At 39.4% G+C, this 17,396-nt stretch overlaps 1 protein-coding gene across 4 annotated transcripts in view; it reads left to right on the forward strand.

Moving 5' to 3' along the window:
* Window positions 1-8,320: 8,320 nt before the first annotated feature.
* HHAT (hedgehog acyltransferase) overlaps window positions 8,321-17,396 on the forward strand; it is a 278,182-nt gene continuing 269,106 nt past the window's right edge. For 2 of the 4 annotated variants that reach the window (XM_072948490.1, XM_072948489.1), the window contains exon 1: window positions 8,321-9,364. The gene's annotated coding sequence lies outside the window, so the exon portion shown is untranslated. The remainder of the gene's footprint in view (window positions 9,365-17,396) is intronic. The other 2 variants (XM_072948488.1, XM_006198736.4) reach the window with 2 other exon arrangements.

The following is a 17,396-nucleotide window of genomic DNA, read 5'->3' on the forward strand; positions in this document are numbered from 1 at the left end:
ATAGACCATGACATAATGGTAGAGAAAAGAGTAGCAGAAAGAAAAAGGAAATAAAACCTCAGTTAATATTTCCAAGCATTTTATGTTCTATTGCTCATGGTAATAATAATAGCTAATAATGACTGAGTGCATATTATGGGTCGGGCACTGTGCTTAGCATTTCACATTTATCATTTCAGTTAATCCTTACAACATCTCAATGATACAGTACAAACATTATCACCATTTTATAAAAAGGAAATAAAGGCTAACCTAGATTTGACCCTGTCCCTTCCTTCCACATCTAAAGACGATTCTCATGTCTACTTCCTACTTTGTGTTTATTCAACCTCTATAAAATGAGGGATGGGGACTAGGCTATCTCTTCCAGCTCCAAAAGAGCTTAACGCCCTTACAGAAAGCACAGCAGCTTTCTACTGAGTGTGAGAAGTAATGGTCTGTTGTAAGCCTGCAGTTTGACCTGCGCGTGATCCCTCCTGCTGCTCTTAGTCACTTCCCATCCAGGGCTTCCTGCAGTCTCGGACTCAAGGTCATCTACAGTCTTCTCCCACACTCGAAGGGGCTGGGAGTCCTTCCTGGTTCCCTGGTTCTTAGCAACCTGCAGGCCCTCATAGAAAATGACTCTAGCAACTTCTTTCTATCTTTTCTAAAACCCACATCTATAAAAGGGAGAAAGATGCCTGGATAATGCAAACAGAAGATAAATAATCAACTATTGATATTTCCCTTCTAGTTTGGTTAGTTCAGGTATCCAGCAACTATTCACTGACTCTGTACCAGGCCCCGTGCTAGGTACGACTGGAGATCTGGTGGTGAACAAGACAGATCAAACTCTTGCCTTTCGGGAGTTTCATTCTATAGGGGCTGGTTTTGGGGGAGGATAGATGCTGACAGGTTCTTTTCAACCTTCTCCCAAATCATACCTCCCAGTAAGAAATACATCTTCCATAGCGATGAAGTTCATTCATCCTCCTCTTCTCCCTCCAACCCAACAGAATTCAAGGTTTTGTAGAATAATACTTACTCTTAGATATAAAAACACCAAAAACATAAGATTCATACTATCTTCTTAATACTTGAATGCAGCACAGGAAAAATTCCCAAGTAAGCAATGCAAAATCAAAAATTAGGTAAGATTTTATTTCGTGCACTAGGTGCTTATATACTTCTCATTCTAGTCCAGAACGCACAAGGACGATACTTGATGTATCAATGTGTGAGCCTGTTTCTCTCCTTGGTTTTAATCAGTTTTAAAGTTTGAAAATCCTGGTTCAAATAGTAACAGTAATAACAGTGATGCATTCTTTTTACCTGGCAATGGAGATTCCTCTTTAATCTCATCCCCAAATGGTGATGGATTGCGTGTCTTGTGATCATCCTTTTGTGCCAATGAAGAACTAAGCTGTAATAATTCATCTGGGGCACCATGTTTAGGTCCACTGTTGATTCAGAATTTCAAAAATAAAATGGTTTTCTCATCTGAAAGAATTTTCCTAGTATTTATAATTTCTCTTCTGGAAAACAACAACTACATGTTTGAAGCTGAGAAGTGGATTGTAACAATATCCCTAATTTTATCTCAGTGCCTGTCTTTACTAATAGTGTCCTTTTCGACATATTGCAACAATACTGAGAAAAAGTAGGAGCTCGGGGGATTGCTTGTAAGTCTTACTGGCTATAACAAAATGTCGTTTGGAATCCTGGATATGTTTAGCTTGCTGAAATATAATGTTGTTTTCTCCCTACAGTTATAAATTGAAGTTCATTAAAAATATCAATATCATCAGTTGAATATACTAATTTTAAACCCCAAACATCATCTTCAAAAAATGAGAGTGCTTGCCAGATGAGATGGCTTTTCAACTAGAAAAATGCGAGTTTACTCACCACGCTTAATGCTTTGTCTTGGGTTTCCTCAGGACCATCAATAACGTTCATTCAGTATGTGTCAGCATGAGGGTCTGGCTAGCTCCAGTCTGAACAAAAGATGTCAATATTTTGGCTATTCAGTGAGCTCTCTTAAATACCCTTCACCATGTTTTTTTTTTTTAACACTTCCATGAAATACAGCAGAATCATTTCTAGAAATCTCAAGTAGTGTTCCTATTGATGCTAATTTCTAAGCACAAGTGGTATTAGTCGCTTTTAACAATATTGAAATAACTCTGTTAGGTTTTCTAGCTGCATCTGTTGGTTCCATCACTCATACTTCCTTTATTTTTCCAGTTTAATAGATGCTGACCAATGCGGCACTTTTTCCAGTTTTGTAAATATATCTGATCCAGTGTGTATGAGGTTAAACTTAGACACACACACACACACACACACACACACACACACACCCTGCCATCTTGCATAAACTAGCAGAGTTGAGAAACTTACAGCACTTGTACCCTTTTTGGGATGAACCTCAAACTCAAGACTGGATTTTAACCACATGAGGAGCATGGCTGGAAGTTTCTGCAGCAGTGCGGATTCGACTAGAAAAAGTATTATCCCAATTACACGCACACACTGCTGTATGTAAAATAGATAAACAACAAGGACCTACTGTATAGCACAGGGAACTATGTTCAATTTCTTATAATAAGCTATAATGGGAAAGAGTATAAAAATATATGTATATATGTGGGTGTATGTGTATAACTGAATTGCTTTGCTGTACACCTGAAACTAACATTATAAATCAACTACACCTCAACAGAAAAAAAAATGAAAAAAAAAAGAGGGAGAAATAGTAGTATCCCAAAGAGTTGTAAATTTTAGCTTATCAGCTGGTGTAGCATTAAAAATCACATGCATCATTTAGATTCATGTTGGAAGAGTAATTTTTTAACATCTGTATGAGCCATTTTCTCTTTTGCCAAAACATATGCAACTAAATCTCATTAACAGTCTGTAGAACAACTAAGAAACTGTGCCAATAATCCTTTGTCTTTTGTTTGCGTTTAAAAGTGTTTGAGGCTTGTTGACAAGGCCAGTATGCTATGATTCTAAGTGTCCTACTAGTTCTGAAGGTGTCGTTACAAATAATATATTGACGTTTGTCACTTTTTTTTGGTTTTCCTCACTGAAAAAACTATTTTAAATAATCTGCCTCTGTCTCATAAAGTCTTCCGTTCTTTTTTTTTTTTTCTGTTTAGAATGCACCTTAAGTGAAATTGAAGCTTACTATTAGAGCCAGTATTTTTCTCAACATTGTCTATAGTTCTAGATATTTGGAGGTTGCACTGGGGCATTCCTCTAATTTTCTCTCCATCCTTTTATAATGGCAAAGAGAAATCCCTTTAATGGGAGATTCATGCTAATTTAATTTAATGTACATTTGATACAAACCTGAAGCATATCCTATTTGATAATGTCCTTTCAGAAAAATGCATTACAATGAAGTCTACATAACGTTAATGTAAAGTATAGAATCTGGTTATTGTCTTGTCATGATGATCATCATATTCACATCGTATACCCAAAAAATCAAATGAGATGTTTATTAGCAGAAGACAGAATGACGTGTATTAATCAATTGAAATTCATCATAGTCTTCTATTTTCCCTCTGTTCTTAGTTCTCTTCTTCTGCCCATAGCAACTGGATGCAGTATTTCTGACAAGTTCACAATTATTAATAAAAATTAAGTGATATGTTCTCATATTCTCTATTCTATCCTCTTCTTCTCTACTCTATTCTACTGCACTTTGTTAAAAAAGTTAAGTCTGGTTATAAGCCATTAACTTTATTTACCATCTGTGAATGTATTATGTCTTGCAAGTAGCCTGAATAATACCGACATAGATAATAAATGCATTAAAAACAAAAACAAAAACAAGAGATGTTCAGTGGTAGTGCTATAGGAAAATATAAAAGAGAATGACTGGGCAGGAGATAATTTTGCCGGGGTGGTCAGGGAAGTCTTCTTGGAGGAGGTGACATTGAATTGTGCTCTGTATAGTTTAGGCTACTGATATGAATTCATTCTTTAGCATTTATGGGTAATTTGAATTATGTTATTTAAAATATACTTATTATTTGTTAGCTGTTTTGTGTATATTTGATGAATCCCCAGCTAGATTGCAACTTCCTGCAGGACAACGAAGTTTTTTTCACTTAAAAAAGAAATCTTCCCCAGCATTCAATTTGTGCTGTGTGTAAAGTAGATGCGGGACAAATGCTCTGTCAACGGTGATGCTTGCGAATCATCACAAAGCAGGGCCAACATGCTCGAAGATGGGGCAGATGAGAGCCTGTGCCAGGTGGTAAGGGCTGGGAAGGCCCTTGAATTCTTCCAAATAGCTCCTCATTATTGCCTGTGCCTGAAATTTCATAATTAGAAATTCACTCCTTTATCTTTAAGCCTTTATCAATTAAGTCTTAACAACCATTTGTGTTTCTGTTGAATCTGTGTAATTTCTATGAGTCATAGCTGAATTTATAAAGAAGAGTTGGCTTGGTTAATCCCTCCTAAGCACCAGTCCTACAGTCTGAAGAGTGGCTCCCAGGTTCTCAGGGCTGCCTGTCTGGACAGGAGGCCCCGCCAGACTACTAAGGCCCCACTAATTGGGAGGGCCGGAAAGAAAACCTCTCAGTTAGTGGGGCCCAGTGAAGGTGCCTGATTAATGACTTTAGGATTAAAATAATGGTGTAAAGAGTGACTGACCATTAATTACCCACATTTACATGCTAATTTTGATATTTTTGCTTTTAAAGAAACATAGTACTAAGGCACAAATTAGTTTCCTCTTTTAAATCTCAAGTAGCATTAATTTTGGTCCATTTACTCAAGCCTCAGTTGCTTCTCAACTTGAGGGATGATTCTCTCTGGCTTTATTTGAATGGTCAGAACAGAAGCCTCCAAGTCAAGGCAGCTGTGGCAATGTCTGGGCCCTGGACTGGCCGCTTCAGCTCCAAATTAGGGAGTTCCAGAACCCTGACACTTATGCTCTAAGGCAGGCACAGACCTTCGAAGGCTAGATACTTCTGCCTATGTGTAAAGCACTGAAGAGAGGACAGAAACCCTCTCCTCTCTCCTGTCCCCCAAAACTCAGCGTTTCTCCTGCTGTTCAGATGCCGACATTTACTCCAATTATCTTACCTCTTATTTCTAGAAGGAACCTAATCTTCAATCATCTATTACCTTCCACTCTAAAACCTGGCCTTTGAAAGACATCTATGCTTTTCAACAAATGATGTTGGGAAAACTAGATATCCATGTGCAAAAGAATGAATTTGGACCCTTATACCATATACAAAAATTAACTCAAAATGGATGAAACACCTACTCTAAAGGACTGAAAGTACAGAACTATTAGAAGAAAACAGGGTAACATTAAGGGGAAAGCTTCATAACGTTGGATTTGGCAGTGATTTCCTGGATGTGACACCAAAGGTGCTGGCAACAAAGGAAAAAAATAGATAAATTGCACTACATCAAAATTAAAAATTTCTGTGCATCAAAGAACACAACCAACAGAATGAAAGCACTACCCACAGAAGGGGCGAAAATACTTGCAAATCATGTATCTGATAAGGGGTTCGTATCCAGAATATGTCATAACTCCTACAACAAAAACACAACCTGATTAAAAAATGGGCAAATAACTCAACTAGATATTTCTCCAAGGAAGATACTTGTAAATGGTCAAACAAGCACGTGAAAAATGGTCAGCATCACTAATTAGGGAAATACAAATAAAAATCACATGATTTATCACCTAATAGCTATTAGGATGGCTGCTATCAAAAACAACAACAAAAACAAAGCCCTAAATAACAGTATTGGTGAGGATGTGGAGAAACTGGAATCCTTGTGCATGTTGCTGGGAATGTAAAATGGTACAGCGGCTATGGAAAACAATATGGTGTTTCCTCAAAAAATTTAAAAATAGAATTACTATATGATCCAGCAATCCCATTTCTGGGTATATACCCAGAAGAACTGGAAGCAGAGTCTGGAAGAGGTATTTGTGTACCCATGTTAATAGCAGCATTACTTACAACAGCCGAAAGGTAGAAGCAGCCCAAGTGTCCAATGATGGGTGAATGGATAAAAATTGTATTTACATACAATGGAATATTACTCAGCCTTAAAAGGAAGGAAATTCTGACACATGCTACAAGGCTAAGCCTTAAGGGCATTATGCTAAGTTAAATAAGCCACTCACCAAAGAATGATTCTACTTACATGAGTCACCTAGGGCAATCAAATTCATAGAAACAGAAAATAGAATGCTGGTTGCCAGGGACTAGGGTAGTGGGGAGTTATTGTTTAATGCATAGTTTCAGTGTTGCAAGATGGAAAGAGTCTGGAACTGCACAATGATGAGAATATACTTAAACATTACTGAACTGTACACCTAACAATGGTTTTGATGGTAAATGTTATGGTATGTGCTATTCTACTAAAAAATTTTAAAAAAGTCTATACTATTAATCTTGTCCTCTTAAAAAAATTTTTTTTATTGAAGTACAGTCAATTATAATGTGTCAATTTCTGGTGTACAGAACAAGTCATGCATATACATACATATATTCGTTCTCATATTTTTTCATTAAAGAGTATTATAAGATATTGAACATAGTTCCCTGTGCTATACAGAAGAAACTTCTATGTCCCCTTTTAGAATGCAATCTGAAGCGAGAAAAACCTAAGGCTTTGTATAATTTGCTTAATTTAAAAACTATTCAAGTTACTTTACTTAGTATATAGTTATGTGAATGACTAAACTGATAAATTCAACGTAGAACAATTTGCTAAGATAGATGCTAGGTTAACAGATAACATGCAGAGATGGTTAAGGTGTTTATATTTAGGGAAAATGTTTTAAGGAGCTTTTACTATTTAGATAGTTTCAGCATTCAGTAAATGACTGTGCAAAATGAGATTCTAGAGTTTGTAAATCTGACATTATAAAAAAAATTCTTCTGTTTGTTTTTTAGGGGTATCACATTAAGATTTTACTATTAAAAATTAATTTATGCTTAATAAAAATGTAGAAAAATTAAGAATAAAGTTCCACTACCAAATTTAACCGTATTTCCTTTCCAGTTATTTTTCCATGGATAGGTTTTAAAAAAAATTTAGTTCTGATCATATTACATTTGAAATCTAAACATTATTTTAAAAAGTTGTAATATATAATAGAACACAGAGTGTATAAATTTTAGTTTAATTTCCACTTCTTTATTTTTGGAAAATTAGGGAATTTCCAGGATATTCCTACCCTTCCCAGTTATGGTGGATTTTGGTACATTATGGTATATTTTCCTTAATATGGTATAAATTAAAATTGAAATCTTTATAAGGAGCATTTTCTACATTATAGATGATTTCTTTCAGACTTATTCTCATAACCAAAATTCAAATTCAAAAGGTTTAAGCATTAAGGGTTCTCATAATTGTGGGGGTTTGGTACTGCCAAATTGCTTACCTACCTAAAAAGTGTGAGTGCCATCACACAGCACCCTTGCCAGCCTTTAATGCCATTTATTCATTTTTGCCCACTTTATATGTGAAGTTATTTTACTTTACACTTCTTTGAGCTTTTTGCAGTGTATTTGTTTCCTAATTGTATGTCCCAGCTCTTTTTTTAAGTGGGTTGTTTATTTATGTGTTTTGCTCATCTACAATTGGCTTCTAATGTTTTCTTATTAATTGTATTTAATCTATGTATAAGAAATAACTCTTTGTATCCTAGTTCCCAGGCTCGCTTACTTTTAAATTTTGACCGTTTTAATTGATGTTTCTACTTTACCTACGACGAAATCTGCCCTTTTTTCATTTGTGTTTTCCAGTGAAGATGTTGTGTGTGTAGAAAGGGATTAAATGTAAATGACAGTGAACCCACATTATTGTCCAATAGTGTCATTTAGAAATAACATAGGAGCTGTTATCCCATTCGCGTCCCTGAGGCTGACACTACCTGAGTTGAGTCCTTATTCTGTCAGTCCCTCTGCCAAAACCTTTGGGTGAGGGGTGCCAGATCAAATACAGGATGCATGACCAATTAAATTTGAATTTCAAATAAACAACAAATACTTTTTAAAAAAATTCCCAGATACTGCATGGGCCATACTGATACTAATAAAAATGACTTGTTCACCTGAAATTCAGTTTTAATTGGGCAGCCTATATTTTTATTTGCTACACCTGGTACTCCTATTTGGGCTAGTTTATCAACACCTGTTTACTTAACACCATCCTGAACTATGCGGGGTGGGGGTGGTTAGGGATAGTGGGAGCTGAAAGATTAGATAATTTCTGTTTTCAGAGAGTTTGTACTATGGTTTCCCAGAGAACTTTGCAATCAGAAAAAAATAATCTCCTGGACTATTTTAATGACTGCTAGGATAAACTTAGGGCACAGCCTGTGTGTTTTCCTGCAGCCTAACGCAGTTATCCACATTTATTTGGTCATAGAACCACCGGAGACACCTTGCCCCTGCGAGAGTCTGATTCTTTTGGTTTGAAGACGGATCCAGATGCAAGTGGTTTTAACAAGAGCCCAGGTGATTCTCCAGCTCAAATGAGCCCGTGGAATTCTGGCAGGCTTGGCGTTGGAGGCCTCTGTGTAACACTTGGCATTAAGTCACTGACCAAGTTACATCCGTTGAAGCAGCTTCAGATCTTCCACTCTTTGACAACCCGTTCAAAAGCATCGATCATCTTTGTAAGTTGCTTTCCAGTTCATAAACTTCGACCCCTTTGGTCTTCACTTTAATTCTCCAGGAAAGCAGGGAAGTTTATTTCCGCTTTACAAAGGGGATAGGGAGGCTCCCGGGGCTAAGTTCACACCGCCAGCTCCTGAAGCCGCCCGAGCGGCAAAGCCCGCCCTTCCCCCGCCCCCCAAGCTACCTTCTTTCGCCTACAAAACGTACGTGGGGACCACTGAGGTTGGATTTCAGGTGACTTCCGCTCCCAAACCGGCCGGCAGCCCGAGGCCTGCAATTCACAAACGGGTGTTGTCCCCGCGCTGTTGGGCGCAGGCACCGGAGCCCACGGGTGAGCGGGGGCTGGGGCCCCGCGGGCCGGCGCCGGGCACTCCGGGTGCGGAGAGGCGGGCGGCCCTCCCGCCGGCCCCCTCCAGCCGCGCGGCCTGCTCGCCTCCACTCCCGGGGCGCCGCCTGTCCGCGAGCCCGGCGGCCTGGAGCGGCGCGCGCGCGGGCACGGCGGCGGGGGCGTGCTCTGAAGACCCCGCCGGGCTGGTCCTCCAACCGCTGCTCCAGGGGAAGGAGGGCGGCTTCCCGGGGAACCCGGCGCCTCCGCTGCTGCCGCCGCCGCCGGGACTCGGAGGTGCGGAGAGGGTTGTTGGGAACTCGGGGCGTGCGTGAACATCGCCGCCGCCGCCGCTGCCACCCGGGACAGCCCAGAGGTTGGTAGCTTGGTGACCGTCGCGGGTCCTCGGGAAGTTAGGTGTTGACTTTTTGCTTCCGTTTACTCGGTGGAAAAAAAAGAAACGCAAAAGAGTCTTCCTGTTTCCCATCCCAGTTGCCTGCGTGCGCGCCCCAGGGCGGAGCGAGGAAGCGCCCGGCCCCGCGGTGGAGATAGAGGCGGCGGGGCCCAGCGCCCGCGCCCCGGGTCCTGGGCCAAGGCTGGGCTCCCGCCGGCCGGCCGAGTCCACGCCCCCTCCGTCCGCGTCCCCTCTCCCCGGCTTCGTCCCCAGTTTCTGGCCCTGTTGCGGGGAATTGAGGACGCTGGTCGCCTTGGCAGTCTTAGAAGTGCGCGTGCCTGACTGTTGGGGCTCCAGTGACCCCCGCCGTCAGAGACTTATATTGCTTTCTACTCTCCAGACTCAGTTTCCTTTTTTTTTTTCTTCTACATCTAGCCTTTTGGCGGCATCTTTCTATGGATGGGCCCTCCTCCCCGCAATCCCTGCCAGAGTGGGCGGGAGAGGTATCAGGGTGGCACTGGTGTTAAGAAATGTGCTGCTGTATGGTTTTGTGGCTCTTGGATCAGGGCAGCCAGGCTAGCGAGTTGGCATCCTCGGTGCTTTGCATTGTATGGGGATGAGGCTCATTGTTTCTGACCCTTTCTGACTTACATTTCTCATTCACTCATTTGCAAAGCTAGGCGTTTACCAAGTGGTAAGTTCTCTGGGAACGCACGGAGAGGCGAGGGCAGGCTTTCCTGAGGAGGAGGTAGGTGGGTTTTATACTGGTATTTGCAGAATAAATATGATTTTTTTCCCCTTCCATTCTTCATGTTCCATCTTTCCTGTAATTTTTCTCCCCCCCTTAGTGGCGGCACCTGACTGTGATTAAGCATTGGGTAAGAACAGTCAGTTCTGACCTGGAAGATGCACCTCATAGTAATGAGGAGGATGTGCTTGTCAGGTGTTTTAAATCCACTATTTCTGAACCTTACAGTAACAGGGAAGGACAGGTAGTGGAAGCCCTTTTCACAGCTGAGGAAAGAAAGGCTTAAGGAGATGCCAGAGCCACAAAGGAGTAAATGTTGGGGTTGAATCAAAGCTAATGCTTTTTCTGCTGTTTACTTTGCTCCCTCTTTGGGAAGTAGGTTATATAGATTAACTTAGGGTGAAGGCCAAGTCTGTAGAGACAGCAGGCATTTTCATGCGTGGCTAAATGTTGGTGGGAATTCTGTAGGTAAGATTGGAGCTAATCAGGGTGGGCCTTACTCATCTGTGTGGCTCCTGCTTCCAGTGCAGGGCCTGACCAAGGGACATGCTTCTTAATTGTTGCATGGAGTTCCCTGGCTTGAGTAAGATCCCTGATTCCTTGTAAGGGTTCTTTGCCCTTTTTTTTTTTTGTGCCACGGACTTCTTTGGAGTCTGGGGAAGCCAATTTTTAAAAGGTACTTAAAAATGCACAGGGTTACAAATTATATTGAAATAAAGGTATCAAAATAGTGCACCCCCTACAAATTTGTAATAGTACTTTATGTTTCTTTATTAATGCATTAAATTACAAAATTCAGTGCTGTATCAAATAAGTCTCAAATTTCAAAGTAGTGATGCCCATGTAAATGCTATTTTGCAGTATTGACAACAGCTGCACTGTGTTATGAGAGAATCTGTGACTCTGGTTGGTGACAGAGTCACCAGAAATGCTCTAACCAGTATGGTTTGTTGTCCACATTTATAATTAAATGAAATCCCTAATTTCATTTAGAGTTTCATGAAAATAAAGATGTATGAGGAAAAAGTTAAGTTCATGGCCTCTGAATTCTACCTTGTGGGTGAAGGGCGCGGTTTTCTAGGTTACAAATGCTGCTTACTGGTGGTTTTTTCCTTCCAAGTTCTTGCTGGCCATTCTTCAGCATCACTAGTACCTGTTTCTTTCTTTGGTTAGTGTCTACCTTTCCTCAGGTTTACAGTTGTTTCTGGTGGTAAAAGCCGTTGGGAGAGAGTTGCTGGATTGCTTCCATACTGTACTCTACTTGGGCTGCTCCTGTGGGTGATTCTGCTGGAGAATATTCCTATGATAGTGGGTTTGGGTCATATAGTGCATAAGCTTCTTCCCTTCCATCCCCCCCTTTTTTTAAAGTGGAAATGAACATAATGGTATATAGTATTACCAGTGTCAGGGAAGAAAAAGAAGCTATCAGTACATATCCTACAGACATTTTGAAAATCTTAAGATGTAATTATTGGCAATTTTATGATAATACACTAAAAAATTCAGATGAAATGGACAAGTTTTTTGAATAAAATTCCTCATAAAACAAAAGAACTAGAAAATCTGAATAATTCCATGACTGTGAAAGAAATTAAATTTGTAGTTAAAAACCTTTCTGTAGCAAAATTTCCAGGCCAGATGGCTTCACTAGTGCAATATTACAAACATTTAAAAAAATGAAAAGGAGGAACACTCCATGGCTACTTTTATGAGGCCCTCACAACCTTGTAACTATAAGATTATGATAAGGACATCACAAGAAAATACAGGGTAAACTCTCACAGAAAGCTGCAAAAGTCTTAAAATGATGTATTGGTAAATTAACTATATCTATATTATGGGATACTAAACCATGACCAAGTTGAATTTATTTCAGGAATAAAAACTGTCTAATGTTAGAAAATCAATAAATGTAATTTAACCACATACAGAGAATAAAGGAGAAAAATTATTTGATAAAATTCAACACCCATTCATGATAAAAATGCTTTGCAAGCCAAAATATTATTGAAGGAATTTAAAGATTTTAAGTAATGGAGGGTGAGCCATTGCTCCACAGATAAATCTGTAGATTCAGTATAATTGCAATAAAAATCCCAGCAGACTTTTTAAAAAAAAAAAAGTTGATAAGCCAATTTTAAAATTTATTTGAGGGGAAAGAGGAAGGGATAAATTAGGAATTTGGGGTTTGTAGATACAAACTATTGTATATAAGATAGATAAACAACAAGGTCCTACTGTATAGCACAGGGAACTATATTCAATATCTTGTAATAACCTATAATGAAAAATAATATGAAAGAGTATTATAAATGTACAACTGAATCACTATGCTGAATACCAGAAAGTAACACAACATTGTAAATTAACAGTAACAGTAGTTCAATAAAAAATTATTTGAAAATTCTAGACAATCTAAGAGTAAAATTGGACGACTTAAGATACTAGATCAGTGTGTAGTATGTCAGCGTGAGATTGGCAACAGTGGAGGATGGAACTGAGTAGAGAATCCATAAACAGACTCACACCTCTGTGGTCTCTTGATTTATGACAGAAATGACACCTCTGTGCTCTGGAGAAAGGAGAGCTTTTTCAGTAAATGACGCTGGGCCAATTGGATATCCATATGAACAAAATGAAGTTTGATCATCCACCTTACTTCTTATGCAAAAATTAATCAAGATACATCATACGTCTAAATGTAAAATCTGAAACAAGAAAGCTTCTGGAAGAAAGCAAAGTAAAACACCTTTACGACCTAAGTGCAGTCAAAGGTTTATTGAATAGGACACAAAAAGCACTAATTATAAAGGAGAATATTGTTACGAACTTCTCTTCATCTAAAGATTCCATAAAGAGTGAAAAGGCGCGCTACAGATTGGGCGAAGGTATTTGTACTACTTATATCCAGTAAAGGACTCATACTCAGAATGTAGAAACAGCTTTTACAAATCATTAAGAGAACGATAGACAGCCAGTAGAAAAATGGGCAGGTCACTTCACAAAAGAGTGTTCCCAGTTCCCAATAAATGTATGAAAAAGTAGTCAACCTCATTAATAATTAGGGAAATGCAAATTATAACTACAATGGGCTATCGCTCTGTACTCACCAGTGCGCCTAAAAAAACTAGACCAAAACAAAAACTGTTATTACTAAGTACTGGTTAGGGTATGGACAAACTGGGAACTCTCATAAATTGCTTACAGGTGTGAAAATTAGTATAACTGTTCTGGAAATTGTTTTGCAGTCTCATTTACAAAAGCTAGACACACACATCCCCTATGATCCAGCTACTCCATTCATAAACACTAAACAGTAAGGTGTGTATATGTTTGTACCAAAAGACATATAAAAGAATATGCAGTGTTATTCCTAATAACTCCAAGTGGGAAACAGCCTTCGTGTTCATCAGTAGTAAAATGGACAGAGGCACAAATAAATTGTTTACACAGTGGAATGCAATACTCCACAGTAATGGGAATCAATCAATGATGCTTCTCACGCAACAGGGGTGAGCCTCACACACACAAAGCTGAGCAAAAAGAAGGTCGACACAGCGGAGTAAGTGCTATGTGACTCTTTTTTTTTTTTTAAGTTCAAAAATGGGCAAAACTAAACTGGGGTGCTAGAAATTAGGTTAGTGGTCACCTTTAGTGGAGTTATAAGGGAAGGACAGAAGGGGCATTCATTTTTCATCCGAGTAGTAATTCTGGGGTGAGTCTGCTTTTGGAAAACCTCAATTTTTTTTTCTTCATTGAAGCATACTTTAATACGCAGTTTACTTAAAATATTATTTAAAAAATGGATGCATTCAGATGTCCCTGATCTGAGGAGTGTGCGATGTGGCCATGATTCTTGGTGATTGAAAAAAGGCTTAAAATAGGTTGAGAATTTTCAGAGGGAGGAATACACTATCACGTCAGTAGCTGTTTTGAATTAGGGGCTTGTAGATCTGACTTCTTTTTTTGGCCAGTCTTCAACAGCAGAGATGTGGCTTAAGGGCAGTTCATTTGAAAAGACTTGGAGTTACGTTTGATATTAAGATTGATATCAAGTGTGAGTTGGAAGCCAAAAAATGCTCAGTCGAGAACCAAATACAAAATTTTGTTTTCAGATTTAATTTTCTTGCCGTTTAAGTCTTTAAACTTTAATTAGATTGAAATATTCTGAGGTTTTATATAAATCCATTTAGTTAGGTACTTGCCTCCCACTAGGCCATGAGCTAACTGAGGGCAGGAGTGGCATATTAGTTTCCCATTGCTTCTGAAAAAAATTACTGCAAACTTAGTGGCTTAAATGGCACAAATTTATTATCTTACAGTTCTGGAGGTCAGATATCTGAAAGGGACCGGCAGGGCTGCATTCCGTCTGGAGGCTTGGAGTGGCGGGGGCAGGGGCTCTTTTTTTGTTGTTGCTGTTCTCTGCCTCCTGCACTCCTTTGTTCTTGGCCCCTTCCTCCGTCTTCAAAGCATATCACTCTGACCTCTGCTTCCATCATCATACCTCCTCTCTGTCTCTGACCTTCCTTCTTCTCTCTTAGAAAGACCCTTGTGATGACATCAGGTCTGCATGGATAATCAGGGATAATGTCCCCATCTCAAAGATCTTTAACTCAATCACCTCTGCAAAGTTCCTGTGTCATATAAGGTGACTTATTTACATGTTCAAGGATTAGGCCGTGGACGTTTTTTGGGGGAGCCATCTTTGGGGGAATCCTACAGATGGAATCTTCGAAAAAATTTTTTTTGTTATTTTATGGGGGAGGTAATTAAGTTTATTTATTTTTATTTATTTTTTTTGATGGAGGTACTGGGGATTGAACCTAAGACCTTGTACATGCTAAGCAGGCACTCTACCACTGAGCCATAGCCTCCCCCAACAGATGGAGTCTTTGTATTTTGTATTCCCAAATAGCACAGTTCCTGATTCTCAGGAGAAGCTCATTGATTTTTGTTGAATAAAGGAATGAGTAAGATTTCATTATTTGAAATATAGTTTTGGAAGAAGAGAAATGATGGTCTTGCCCTCCTCCTCCTCTGCCACATCTGGAATTCTGGGTTCAGCTCTAGGTACCTATACTGTAAAGAGACAGCTGGCAGAATGGTAAAGGGTTTGGGAACCAAGCCATTGAAGAAGTGATTGAGGTAATCTTGGGGGTTTGTCCTGGAAGAGGGCTTGGGATGGAGCAAGTGGGGTTAATTGTGTTTAAATATTTGAAAGAGTATGACTGGCAGGAATAATGAAGCCTTTCAGTATACTTAATGATAATAGCAGTAATATCAGACACAACAAGAAAAAGCAAGCATTTTAGAGTTTACTATGCCACGATACTCTTTTATCTCTTTGTAAACTCATTTAATCCTCACAGCAACTCCCTGAGGGTTGTCATGATCCCTATTTTATAGATAAAGTGATTGAGGCACAGAGAGGTTATGCACCTTGTCCTAGACCACACAGCTAGAATGTAGCAAAGCTGGGATTCAAACTTTGGCATTCTGACTCCAGAGCCATCCTCTAAACTATCATACTATCCTGCCTCTGTGCTTTTGGTTCCAGCAAGTGCAGTAGGACTAACAGCAGAGTTTTTTTTTTTTTTAAGAAATAGAAGGACAGATTTTGACTTAAAAAAAGATAACAATCAGAGCTTCTTAGAAACAGTTTCCTTGCCTTGCAGTACCATTGGAAATGGCCAGGTAGGTTATTGTAAAAGGAGTTCCCAAACTGGTTGGAGATTAGACCAGATGACAATACTGATTTTGAAATTTTGACTTGGGAATCTAATTCTTTAAAATATATATCTCTCTCAACCTTAGTGACATTTTATGTAATAAACATCTACTGTGAAGTGTAGTTTTTCCACTAACTTTCCAGGTTTTATCAGGAACTCTAACATACTGGCGTGGTAAGTCATGTCCTCGCCCCTTTTTAAGGTGCCATTGTTTCTCTTCCCATAAAGAGATGGAAGCTGTTTTCCCCTCCTTGAATCTGGGCTGGGCCCCTGACCAATAAAGTGTTCTGTGAGTTCTGAAACCTCGTCCTTAAGAGACCTTGTACCTCTTGCCCCTATTCTTTTAAGATCCTGAGGCCACCATGCTATGAAGGGTCCAGCCTACTAGGGGACGAAAGTCCACATGGAGAAGTAAGGCACCAGGCTGATAGCTGGCACCAAATGCCAGACATGTGAGTGAGGTCACGTCCCCTCCAGCTTCCATGAGCCATGCGGTGACTTAGTTATATGAGTGATGCCAGGTGAGATCAGCAGAAGAACTGCCCAGATTGCCATCCCACAGAATCATGAGGAAGAGTAGATCTTTGTTGTTTTAAGTCATCCCATGTGCTGGGATGGCTTATTACACAGTGGTACATAACTGATACATAATATTTTGGTGCATATTTAAAAATAGTGATACGTATTTTAAAATACTCTGTAATTAGACTTTTGCCCAGTCCAGTGGACCTTTCCAATCTAGCTGGTCATTCCAATGCACTGGGAAGCCTTTCTGGGTTTGGAAAGGTGTTTCTCCTTGGTATCACATGGGTGGAAGAATAAGACTCTGTAAGACTCTTAAGCAGGGTTTGGAGAATACTGTACTGTGAGAGGACACGATGAATCTGGACCCAGTTTTCCTGGTGAAAGTCTTGTAATTTCTGCAAAATTGGTTTCTGTTTCAGCAGACTGGACCTGGAAAAGAGCAAAAGCCTCCTAACATTTTTTCCAAATGTGCTAGAATATGGCTCTACTTTGTTTTCTTTTCTTCAAAGCCATTGTCATTGCAGTGGGCACGTGGTCCTTTTACTTTCATTACTTTGGGGTTTCCTAAATTTACAACTATTTCAATTTTACTCAGACCTTATCTTTATAACTTCTGGCTTTCCCCTCTTATATCGAGGTAAACTGGTTTGGTTTGTCTTCTTCAGTAAATCTTTTAAGGAATATACAAGTTAGATGTTTAATGTATACTTTAATTACATCGAATTGATTTCCTTCTTAGGGAATATCTACATTATACATAACTTTAAAAAATTCTTTTTTTTGTGGGAGGGGTAATTAGTTTTGTATTAATTAATTAATTAAATTTAATGGAGGTACTGGGGATTGAATCTAGGATCTCATGCATGCTAAGCATGCGCTCTACCACTGAGCTATACCCTCCCCGCTAAAAAATTCTTTTGCGTGTATATAGCTTGTATATCACACACTTACTAGCTGTGTGATTTTGGGCAGGTTTCTTGATCTTTCTGAGCTTTGGTTGTGTTTTGTGTTC

This window comes from Vicugna pacos, chromosome 23 (assembly GCF_048564905.1).
Source record: "Vicugna pacos chromosome 23, VicPac4, whole genome shotgun sequence".
In the NCBI taxonomy this organism is placed as follows: domain Eukaryota; kingdom Metazoa; phylum Chordata; class Mammalia; order Artiodactyla; family Camelidae; genus Vicugna; species Vicugna pacos.